Source organism: Tursiops truncatus, chromosome 9, assembly GCF_011762595.2.
Source record: "Tursiops truncatus isolate mTurTru1 chromosome 9, mTurTru1.mat.Y, whole genome shotgun sequence".
NCBI lineage: Eukaryota > Metazoa > Chordata > Mammalia > Artiodactyla > Delphinidae > Tursiops > Tursiops truncatus.
In genome coordinates, this window is record NC_047042.1 from 1,274,476 (window position 1) to 1,286,943 (window position 12,468).

Below are 12,468 nucleotides of genomic sequence, written 5' to 3' on the forward strand. Positions count from 1 at the left end.
ATGTAGAGTAGCTTGAATATTGTTACTGGAAACAGTTGCTTGAGAGTCAAAAAACTTGGTCTAGCACTTTTTAGCTGCAAACTACTGTGCAAGTTGACATCACTGTCCTAAACTACACTCCTGCACCAGCTGTCTCAAGTGCACAGTCCAGGGGAGATCAACTTCCTTGCTTTTCATTTTTCTCTTGTTTTTCAGTGTCAGTCTTTGTCTTTGCTCCGCCCTGCCTCCACTCCACTTTCACCGACAGGTACACTTCGGTCACTGCCATTGTTGTCTGGCTCAAGTGTAGAAATAATATGTCTCCTCGGGACTGCCAACACTTAATGCACATATGCTGTTTCTTGTATCTGTAATTCTATCTGGTCCCCCTTTTCAATGATCTACGTGTGTTTCTATCTCTTATAACCTTTGTTGATCTCAGTTTGATTGGCAGTCAGCACTCATAAATGCTGGACTTTTTACCACTTCCTGACCACATGCAGGCAAACTGAAAGCCAGGGAGCATATTTTCCTGTATCAGAAAGTGAGTGACAAGACTTTAAATAATGGCTACAGGCATCTGGGGGATGGCAGAGAGGCCTGGGAGAGAGGAAAGCACACACCAGACCCTGACAGTGTTTATGGCCACAGAAGGTTATATAACATGATGAGATGAGAAGCAGCAGAGCCATAGGGGGCAATCACCCTCTCCTGGATGCGTGATCAGCCACTCAAGGAGAGGAGCAGGCTCCCAGCTCTGGTGTGCCTGGCCGGGAGCCTGGCTGCAAGGACAGAGGTGGGCCCAGCGCCTGGGTTACTGGTAGAGTGGGAAGATTGCACATGGCCACTGTGGGCTGGCCAGAGACTATTGACGGGGCTCTGTTCATGAAGCAACTTTTTCGACTGATTTGCTGTTCTCTACTACCAGAGTCACCTGTACCTTCTCAGAATAAAACACACCCACGGGCTTCCCTGGTGGCGCAGTGGTTGAGAGTCCGCCTGCCGATGCAGGGGACATGGGTTCGTGCCCTGGACTGGGAGGATCCCACATGCCGCGGAGCAGCTGGGCTCGTGAGCCATGGCCGCTGAGCCTGCGCGTCCGGAGCCTGTGCTCCGCAACGGGGGAGAGGCCACCACAACAGTGAGAGGCCCGCGTACCGCAAAAACAAAAACAAAAACAAAAACAAAAAACACACCCACACCCGATTTACCAAGCACTTAATATGTTCCACGCGAAGGCACATTACATCACTGTGCTTTATATAATTTACTCTAAAAAATGCACACACATGTCAATGGACCAAAAAAATACTATGCTTTTTTAAAGATGGGAAATTAAGGCACTGATTTATTAAGATAATTTTCAGAGAGATTGAGTTATGTGCTTAGAATCCCACTGGAAATTGCAGGAATCAAAATTTGAACACAGTTTTTTTTTTTTTTTTAATTGAAGTGTAGTTGATTTACAATGCTGTGTTAGTTTCAGGTTACAGCAAAGTGATTCAGATATATATGTATATTCTTTTTCAGATTTTTTTTACATTTTAGGTTATTACAAGATATTGAATATAGTTCTCTGTGCTATATATTAGGTACTTTGTTCTTTATTTTATATACAGTAGTATGTATCTGTTAATCCCAAATTCCTTTCCCCTTTGATAGCCATAAGTTTGTTTTCTGTGTCCGTGAGTCTATTTCTGTTTTGTAACTAAGTACATTTGTATCTTTTTTAAAAATTCCACATATAAGAGATATTGTATGATACTTGTCTTTCTCTATCTGACTTACTTCACTTAGTATGATAATCTCTAGGTCCATCCATGTTGCTGCAAATGGCATTATTTCATTCTTTTTTTATGGCTGAGTAATTTTTTTTTCTAGTTTCCAAAGCCAATGTTTGTTTGTTTTTTAAAATATAGTAGGCTTCCTTGACAATGTTTGCAAAGTCGTCTTCAACGGCATGTTAAATTACAACTACTCACCCACTTGAAAACTCAAATGGCTCCATAAGCTCTGATGAAAAGACCAAACTCCTTGATTTGACAAATAAGACCTTTGGACAATCAGGGCTCAGTTTTCCAGACAGCCTTGACCTCTTGACACCAAAGCCACCCCTTCTCCAGTTTCCTGTGTTCTGCTTACTGTTCTGCAAACAATATTTGCATAACAGTGTTTTGCAAGTGGCTTGAGCCACTCTTCTGCTCTAGGACATGTGGGAGATTAATAAGTTCCCATTTGTTTATTTTTGTTTTTAATTTTCATTACTCTAAGAGATGGATCCAGAAAGATCATGCCGTGATTTATATCAAAGAGTGTCCTGCCTGTATTTTCCTTTAAGAGTTTTATAGTATCTGGTCTTACATTTAGGTCTTTAATCCTTTTTGAGTTTATTTTGGTGCACAGTGTTACAAAATGTTCTAATTTCATTCTTTTACATGTAGCTGTCCAGTTTTCCCAGGGCCACTTATTAAAGAGACTGTCTTTTCTCCGTTGTGTATTCTTGCCTCCTTTGTCATAGATTAACTGACCAGAGGTGTGTGGGTTTATTTCTGGGCTTTCTATCCTGTTGCATTGTTCTATGTGTCTCTTTTTGTGCCAGTACCATACTGTTTTGATTACTGTAGGTTTGTACTGTAATTGGAAGTCAGGGAGCCTGATTCCTCCAGCTCCATTTTCCTTTCTCAAGATTGCTTTTGCTATTTAGGGTCTTTTGTGTTTCCATACACATTAAAATTTTTTTGATTCTAGTTCTGTGAAGAATGCTGTTGGTAATTTGATAGGAATTGCATTGAATCTGTAGATATTCTTCGGTAGTATAGTTATTTTGACCATATTGATTCTTCCAATCCAAGAACAGGGTACATCTTTCCATCTGCTGTCACCTTTGATTTCTTTCATCAAAATCTTACAGTTTGCAGAGTACTAGTCTTTTGCCTCCTTAGGTAGGTTTATTCCTAGGTATTTTATTCTTTTTGGTGGAATGGTAAATGGGATTGTTTCCTTAATTTCTCTTTCTGATCTTTCATTGTTAGTATATATAGAACATACTGGAGAATTTAACTCCATCACATCAAGTTGAAAACAGTTAGATAGAGCTTTGTGCCTTATTAACACCTCCCTTTAGGTGCATCTCATTATATTTTGTGGTGGTTAATCCTTGTGTATATGTGTTTCTTGCTAGAATGAGGAGAGATTGATGATGAGAAAATTGCTTTTTCTTCTCTGTGTTAAATTTTACAGTCCCTAGGACACAGTAGATTCCAACATGTTTGTTGAATTAATTAATCAATGCTTATTTTTTCATTATTATGGTGCAACATAAATCAATATTAATTAAATGTATCATCTTAATTCGTCTTCAAAATATGATTATTCAAAGGTTTACTACCTTCTGCAAAATATCTGCTCAGTAACTCTTGGGAAGAGACATGGAGTTATATTGAAGTTTGGAGTCTCCAGAGCAGGCTCATAGGCTCACATATGCCGAGGGATGAAAGTCTTGGAAATCACACAAAGAGTAAAACGTGGCAAAGACAGTCACACGGGAGCCAGGCTGGCCTCTAGTCTGGCCTTAGGCCATCACTGGAAAGTATTTGTAACTCTCCATTCTCTAGTTTATTTACATATACCGCCCACTGAGGGCTGCTGCTTGAGGAAGAATCAAAGAACAGTTCTCATCTCATAAAAGTACAAAGGCAGAGGGAAGAAAAAAATTAATCTGGTCCCTTGGGATTTTGAAGAAACATTTTTATTCTGATTCGTATTTCAGGTGTAGGCGAGGGCAAGAAATAGTTCAAGGTTGTTAAGGAAGAGAAACAATCAAATCTACGTGGTGAAACATGCCCAAAGCAGTTTATCTTGTCTGAAGGTCTCTCTTCTTTTCACATCTCCCTTAATTTTGGCTACAGCTCAGAAGCACTTTTCTCCTTATTTCACCATTCAGTTTAACTGTACTTGATTTTCAGTGTTTTTCTGATTTATTTATGCATGCTTACATGCATGACTCAACTTTCTTTCCTTATCAATATAGAAAATGATTCATTAGACACATCTGAAACACCTCTGATGAATTCTGATGTGATTGTCTTTGCAACTGTTGCACCCATATCATTTAGAAGCTGTATGATGGTGTTGCTTCTTATCCACAAAATCATATAATTTTAGAGCCACAAGATTTTCAACTCAGAGAAAATCTAGGTCAAACAGCTAACTTCACAGGTGAGGAAACCCACGACTGGTTGGTGTATGTATTGCTCAGGGTTACAAAACTCATTAAGAAAAGCCTGAGGACTAAACCATGTTCTCCCAGTTCCCACAATTACTCTCAGATTATGGGGTTTTTCATGCCAGTTCACATTGAACCATTTTCATAACCCAAGGCCTAGAAGTTTCACCCTTGAGTTAAACCTGATGAGCTCCAGGGTATAAGGACATAGATTTAGCAACAGAAATAGTTGGATCTAAAGCTTGACTCTGCCATTTGGGGACAGGACTGGCCAAGTTAGCTCACCTTTATCATTTACAGTCTCATTATCTGCAAAAAGAATTTGTGATACTTATGCCGCAGGGTTATCATGAGGCAAACATTAAAGAATAAATATACAATTTTAGCTCATTTCCCAAGAAAAAGAAAAAGAATTCCTCTCATCATCTTCTCTTTGAGTTAAGGGTATTTCAATTCATGCATGTAAATATTTATTAACATGAGTTTAAATGATAATTTGCTTTTGTCCTTAGAAACCTAAACCACATATTTTTTTTCTTTATTCTAGTTTACCAAGAGAGGTATTCATTTTTTCCCAAAGTATTCTAATTACAGAGAAATATTTAAAATTTTGTTAATTCTCTCATAAACCAGTCTGTCCTCTTTGGGAAGAAAACATAACTGTTTAATATAAAATCTGAGATCGTACATTTCTATTCTGTTATCAGTATAGCTATTCCTCTCTTGGTGTGCGTGTATGTGTGTGTGTGTTTATGTGTGTCTTCCAGCTACTAGGAATACAGCACCATGTGTCAGCTACGTTTCCAGGCTGGGAGGAATTTTCTTTACCGCTGTACTGCTGAGTACTCCACACCCCTAAATGTGGCAATAAACCCATTCTGTGCTAACTCTAAAATGTCATGTCAACTCATCTGTGGACCTGATCCTAATTATTTTCTCCTTTGTCCGTTGGTGTTAGGGACCCAACTCCCAAGAAAGAGTTGTTGGTTTAATATAAGTAGGGGGATACAAGAGGCTGGGCACCCAGTTCCATTTTCTGTGGACCCAAAGGCCGAGTTGCAAATATATCATTTCATTACATGGTTTGGATCGCTGGCGCTTAAACATGAATATAGATCCTTTGTATTGCTTATGTTTAAGCATATTTAAATATGTGATTGGGTGGATCTGAATATATCCAGCAACTCTAGCAACATAAACACAGTATCTCATGGTCAAGTGTTCATTCTCTATTAGGACCCAGCAGAAGAGCAGTAATGGTTTAATAATACAGAGTTATTTATTGTTGCTCTGGAAGCCATGGCGTTTCTTCAGAAATCTAGGAATCTGCATTGACATTCTCTCTGCTGCATGAGGTGTAACTTTTCTTTTCTCTTTTTTTGTCTTTTTCTTTTTTTCCACAGAGGGGTACACTGGCATGCCTCAGACCATTGCAGCCACCAAAACTTTACCAATATGTCAGGTCAGTGAATCCTTTTGTGTTTCCCCACCCTGTGGGATGCATGTGTCATACTAGGTTGTTAATGGTACTTACCACTATTTACACAGCATGTACGATTACTGTGATGTCATTACTATAGTGCAGTCACATGGAGCTTTACAGGATCAAGAAACAAGGTGATTCTTTTTTTTTTTTTTTTTTTTTTTTTTGTGGTACACGGGCCTCTCACTGCTGTGGCCTCTCCCATTGCGGAGCACAGGCTCCAGACGCACAGGCTCAGTGGCCATGGCTCACGGGCCCAGCCGCTCCGCGGCATGTGGGATCTTCCCGGACCGGGACATGAACTTGTGTCCCCTGCATCGGCAGGTGGACTCTCAACCACTGCGCCACCAGGGAAGCCCCTTTTATTTTTGTTTTAACAAAAATATTTGTTGGAATATAATTGCTTTACAATGGTGTGTTAGTTTCTGCTGTATAACAAGGTGAATCAGCCATGTGCATACATATATCCCCATATCCCCTCCCTCTTGCATCTCCCTCCTGCCCTCCCTATTCCATCCCTCTAGGTGATCACAAAGCACTGAGCTGATCTCCCTGTGCTATGCAGCTGCTTCCCACTAGCTATCTATTTTACGTTTGGTAGTGTATATATGTCCATGATACTCTCTCTTCATCCCAGCTTCCCCTTATCCCTCCCTGTGTCCTCAAGTTCATTCTCTACATCTGCATCTTTATTCCTGTCTTGCCCCTAGGTTCATCAGAACCATGTTTTAAAAAATTCCATATGTATGTGTTAGCATATGGTATTTGTTTTCCTCTTTCTGACTTACTTCACTCTGTATGACTTACCCTATGTCCATCCACCTCACTACAAATAATACAATTTTGTTTCTTTTTATGGCTGAGTAATAGTCCATTGTATATATGTGCCATATCTTCTTTAACCATTTATCTGTCAATTGGCATTAGGTTGCTTCCATGTCCTGGCTATTGTAAATAGTGCTGCAATGAACATTGTGGTACATGACCTTTTTTGAATAATGATTTTCTCAGGGTATATGCCCAGGAGTGGGATTGCTGGGTCATATTGTAGTTCTATTTTCAGCATTTTAAGGAAGCTCCAGACTGTCTCCATAGTGACTGTATCAGTTTACTTTCCTACCAACAGTGCAAGAGGGATGCCTTTTCTCCACACCCTCTCCAGTAGTTATTGTTTCTAGATTTTTTGATGATGGTCATTCTGACCGGTGTGAGGTGATACCTCACTGTAGTTTTGATTTGCATTTCTCTAATGATTAGTGATGTTGAGCATCCTTTCATGTGTTTTTTGGCAATCTGTATATCTTCTTTGGAGAAATATCTATTTAGGTTTTCTGCCCATTTTTTGATTGGGTTTTTTGTTTTCTTCATATTGAGCTGCATGAGCTGCTAATATATTTTCGAGATTAATCCTTTGTCAGTTGTTCCATTCGCAAATATTTTCTCCCATTCTGAGGGTTGTCTTTTCATCTTGTTTATGGTTTCCTTTGCTGTGAAAAAGTTTTTAAGTTTCATTAGGTCCCAGTTGATTATTTTTTTTTATTTCCATTACTCTATGAGGTTGTCAAAAAGGATCTTGATGTGATTTATGTCAAAAAGTGTTCTTCCTATGTTTTCCTCTAAGAGTTTTATAGTGTCTGGCCTTACATTTAGGTCTTTAATCCATTTTGAGTTTATTTTTGTTTATGGTGTTAGGGAGTGTTCTAATTTCATTCTTTTCTGTGTAGCTGTCCAGTTTTTCCAGTACCATTTATTGAAGTGGATGTCTTATCTCCATTGTATATTCTTGCCTCTTTTATCAAAGTTAAGGTGACCATGTGTGCATAAGTTTATCTCTGGGCTTTCTATCCTGTTCCATTTATCTAGATTTCTGTTTTTGTGCCAGTACAATACTGTCTTGATTACCGTAGTTTTGTAGTATAGTCTGAAGTCAGGGAGCCTGATACCTCCAGCTCCGTTTTTCTCTCTCAAGATGGCTTTGTCTATTCAGGGTCTTTTGTGTTTCCATACAAATTATGAAAGCTTTTGTTCTAGTTCTGTGAAAAATGCCATTGGTAGTTTGATAGGGATTGCATTGAATATGTAGATTGCTTTGGGTAGTAGAGTCATTTTCACATGTTGATTCTTCCAATCCAAGAACATGGTATATCTTTCTATCTGTTTGTATCATCTTTAATTTCTTCCATCAGTGTCATAGTTTTCTGCATACAGGGATTTTACCTCCTTAGGTAGGTTTATTCCTAGGTATGTTATTGATTTTGTTGCAATGGTAAATAGGAGTGTCTCTTAATTTCTCTTTCAGATTTTTCAGCATTAGTGTATAGGAATGCAAGAGATTTCTGTGCATTAATTTTGTATTCTTCTACTTTACCAAGTTCATTGATTAACTCTAGTAGTTTTCTGGTAGTATATTTAGGATTCTCTATGTATAGTATCAAGTCATTTGCAAGCAGTGACAGTTTTACTTCTTCTTTTCCAATTTGCATTCCTTTTATTTCTTTTGCTTCTCTGATTGCTGTGGCTAAAACTTCCAATATATGTTGAATAATAGTGGTGAAAGTGGGCATCCTTATCTTGTTCCTGATTTTAGAGGAAATGGTTTCAGTTTTTCACCATTGAGAATGATGTTGGCTGTGGATTTGTCATACATGGCCTTTATTATGTTGAGATAAGTTCCCTCTATGCCTAATTTCTGGAGAGTTTTTATCATAAATGGATGTTGAATTTTGTCAAAAGGTTTTCTGCATCTATTGAGATGATCATATGATTTTTCTCCTTCAATTTATTAATATTGTTTATTACATTGATTGATTTGCATATATTGAAGAATCCTTGCATTCCTGGGATAAACCCCATGTGATCATGATGTATGATCCTTTTAATGCGCTGCTGGATTCTGTTTGCTAGTATTTTGTTGAAGATTTTTGCATGTATTTTCATCAGTGATATTGGTCTGTAGTTTTCTTTTTTTTTTTGACATCTTTGGTTTTGGTATCAGGGTGATTGTGGCCTCATAGAATGAGTTTGGGAATGTTCTTCCCTCTGCTATATTTTGGAAGAGTTTGAGAAGGATAGGTGTTACCTCTTCTCTAAATGTTTGATAGAATTTGCCTGTGAAGCCATCTGGTCCCGGGCTTTTGTTTGTTGGAAGACTTTTAACCACAGTTTCAATTTCAGAGCTTGTGATTGTTCTGTTTATTTTTTCTATTTTTTCCTGGTTTAGTATTTGAAGGTTATGCTTTTCTAAGAATTTCTCCATTTCTTCCAGGTTGTCCATTTTATTGGCATATAGTTGCTTGTAGTAATCTCTCATGATTCTTTGTATTTCTGCAGTGTTAGTTTTTACTTCTCCTTTTTCATATCTAATTCTGTTGCTTTGAGTCTTCTCCCTTTTTTTCTTGATGAGCCTGGCTACTGGTTTATCAATTTTGTTTATCTTCTCAAAGAACCATCTTTTAGTTTTATTGATCTTTGCTACTGTTTCCTTCATTTTTGTTTCATTTATCTCTGATCTGATCTTTATGATTTCTTTCCCTCTGCTTACTTTGGGTTTTTTTTGTTGTTCTTCTTCTTCTTTCTCTAATTGCTTTAGGTGTAAAGTTAGGTTATTTATTTGAGATTTCCTTGTTTCTTGAGGTAGGATTTTATTGCTATAAACTTCCCTCTTAGAACTGATTTTGCTGTATCCCATAGGTTTTGGGTCATTGTGTTTTCATTGTCATTTGTTTCTAGGTAATTTTCAATTTCCTCTTAGATTTCTTCAGTGATCTCTTGGTTATTTAGTATCGTATTGTTTAGCTTTCATGTGTTTGTATTTTTTACAGTTTTTATTTCCTGTAACTGATATCTAATCTCATAGAGTTGTGGTCAGAAAATATACTTGATACAATTTCAATTTTAATAAATTTACAGAGGCTTGATTTGTGATCCAAGATATGATCTCTCCTGGAGAACGTTCCATGAGCACTTGAGAAGAAAGTGTAATCTGTTGTTTCTCAATGGAATCTCATAAATATTAAGTTCATCTTGTTTAATGTATCATTTAAAACTTGTGTTTCCTTATTTATTTTCATGTTGGATGATCTGTCCATGGATGAAAGTGGGGTGTTAAAGTCTCCTACTATGATTGTGTTATGGTCTGTTTCCCCTTTTATGGCTGTTAGCATCTGCCTTATGTATTGAGGTGCTTCTATGTTGGGTACATAAATATTTACAATTGTTATATCTTCTTCTTGGATTCATCCTTTGATCTTTATGTAGTGTCTCTCTTTGTCTCTTGTAATAGTCTTTATTTTAAAATCTATTTTGTCTGATATGAGAATTGTTACTCCAGCTTTCTTTTGATTTCCATTTGCATGGAATATCTTTTTCCATCCCCTCACTTTCAGTCTGTATGTGACCCTAGGTCCGAAGTGGTCTCTTGTAGACAGCATATATACGGGTCTTGTTTGTGTATCCATTCAGCCAGTGTATGTCTTTGGTTGGAGCATTTAATCCATTTATATTTTAGGTAATTATATGTATGTTCCTATTACCATTCTCTTAATTGTTTTGGGCTTGTTTTTGTAGGTCTTTTCCTTCTCTTATATTTCCTGCCTAGAGAAGTTCCTTTAGCATTTGTTGTAAAGCTGGTTTAGTGGTGCTGAATTCTCTTAGTTTTTGCTTGTCTGTAAATCTTTTGATTCCTCCATCCAATCTGAATGAGATCCTTGCCGAGTAGAGTAGTCTTAGTTGTAGGTTCTTCCCTTTCATTACTTTAAATATATCATGCCACTCCCTTCTGGCTTGCAGAGTTTCTGCTGAAAGATCAGCTGTTAACCTTATGGGGATTCCCTTGTATGTTTTTTGTTGCTCTTCCTTTGCTGCTTTTAATATTTTTTCTTTGTATTTATTTTTTGCTAGTTTGACATGTATTTCTTCACGTGTTTCTACTTGGATTTATCTTATATGGGACTTTCTGTGCTTCGTGGACTTGATTGATTATTTCCTTCCCATGTTAGGGAAATTTTCAACTATAATCTCTCCAAATATATTCTTGGACCCTTTCTTTTTCTCTTCTTCTTCTGGGACCCCTTTAATTTGAATGTAGGTGCATTTAACATTGTCCCAGAAGTCTCTGTGACTGTCCTCAATTCTTTTCATTATTTTTTCTTTATTCTGCTCTGTGGTAGTTATTTCCAATATTTTATCTTCCAGATCACTTATCTGTTCTTCTGCCTCAGTTATTCTGCTATTGATTACTTCTAGAGAATTTTTAAATTTCATTTATTGTGTTGTTCATCATTGTTTGTTTGCTTTTTAGTTCTTCTAGTTCCTTGTTAAACGTTCTTTGTATTTTCTCCATTTTATTTCCAATATTTTGGATCATCTTTACTATCATTACTGTGAATTCTTTTTCAGGTAGACTGCCTATTTCCTCCTCATTTGTTTGGTCTGGTGGGCTTTTACATTGTTCCTTCATCTTGTGTGTATTTCTCTGTCTTCTCATTTTGCTTAACTCACTGTGTTTGGGTTCTGCTTTTTGCAGGCTGCAGGTTCGTAGTTCCCATTGTTTTTTGGTGTCTGCCCCCAGTGGCTAAGGTTGGTTCAGTGGGTTGTGTAGGCTTCCTGGTGGAGGGGACTGGTGCCTGTGTTCTGGTGGATGAGGCTGGATCTTGTCTTTCTTGTGGGCAGAACAGTGTCTGGTGGTGTGTTTTGGGGTGTCAGTGAACTTATTATGATTTTAGGCAACCTCTCTGCTAATGAGCGGGCTTGTGTTCCTGTCTTGCTAGTTGTTTGGAATGGGGCATCTAGCACTGGAGGTTGCTGGTTGTTGAGTGGAACTGGGTCTTAGCATTGAGATGGAGATCTCTGTGAGAGCTCTTGCTGATTGATTTTATGTGGCTCTAGGAAGTCTCTGGTGGTCCAATGTCCTGAACTCGGCTCTCTCACCTCAGAGCCTCATACCTGACACCAGTCCAGTGCACCAAGACCCTGTCCACCACAGGGCTCAAAAGAAAAGGGAGAAAAGAAGAAAGAGAAAAATACGGTCCTTAAAATACCTACTGGAGGCGCATGCCCAGGAGCAGCTTCCTGCCTCTCTCATCAGCCACAAGAGCTGCACGAGGAGGGCCAGCAAGATGATTCCTAAAGACTCTTTTGTGGCAGAATTCTGGATAGTTAATACTGCCCTGAAGAATATACTGAACATGTATTACTGAGTTTCCCATAGAAAATCAAACTGATTTTACCAGTGATCCTGATGTGGGTCAAGAACTGCACTTTCCCTCCTCAGTGGTTGTACAGTGAATGCTGGAAGCTGTATTGATCCACTTCCATAAAATACCCCATCAGCACAGCAGCTGCAATTAGAAAAAAACAGTACCACCTGGTTACATTTGCAGTAGTTCTCCCTCATCTGTTACAGTTCTTCTGGTTTTAGCAAGAGTCAGAAATTGGATGGGATATTATGTCAATCACCAACCTTGAATCAGGAGTTGGCAAACTTTTTCTGTAGAGTACCAGATATTAAATAATTTAGGCTTTGCAGGTTAAGGGTCTTTGTCACATTTACTGAACTCTGCAGCCATAAATAATCTATAAGCTAATGAGTATGGCTGTATTTCAAAAAACTTTATTTCCAAAAATAGGCAGTCGACCAAGTTTGGCCAGTGGAACATAGTTTGTCACATCCCGAGATCAGTCCCAGGATACATTATTGCTACTGATTCTCTCTTATTTTCTGGATAAAGAGGGAGTGTTTCCAGAATTTCCACTGTTGGGTTGAATAGTGTCTCTTCAAAAT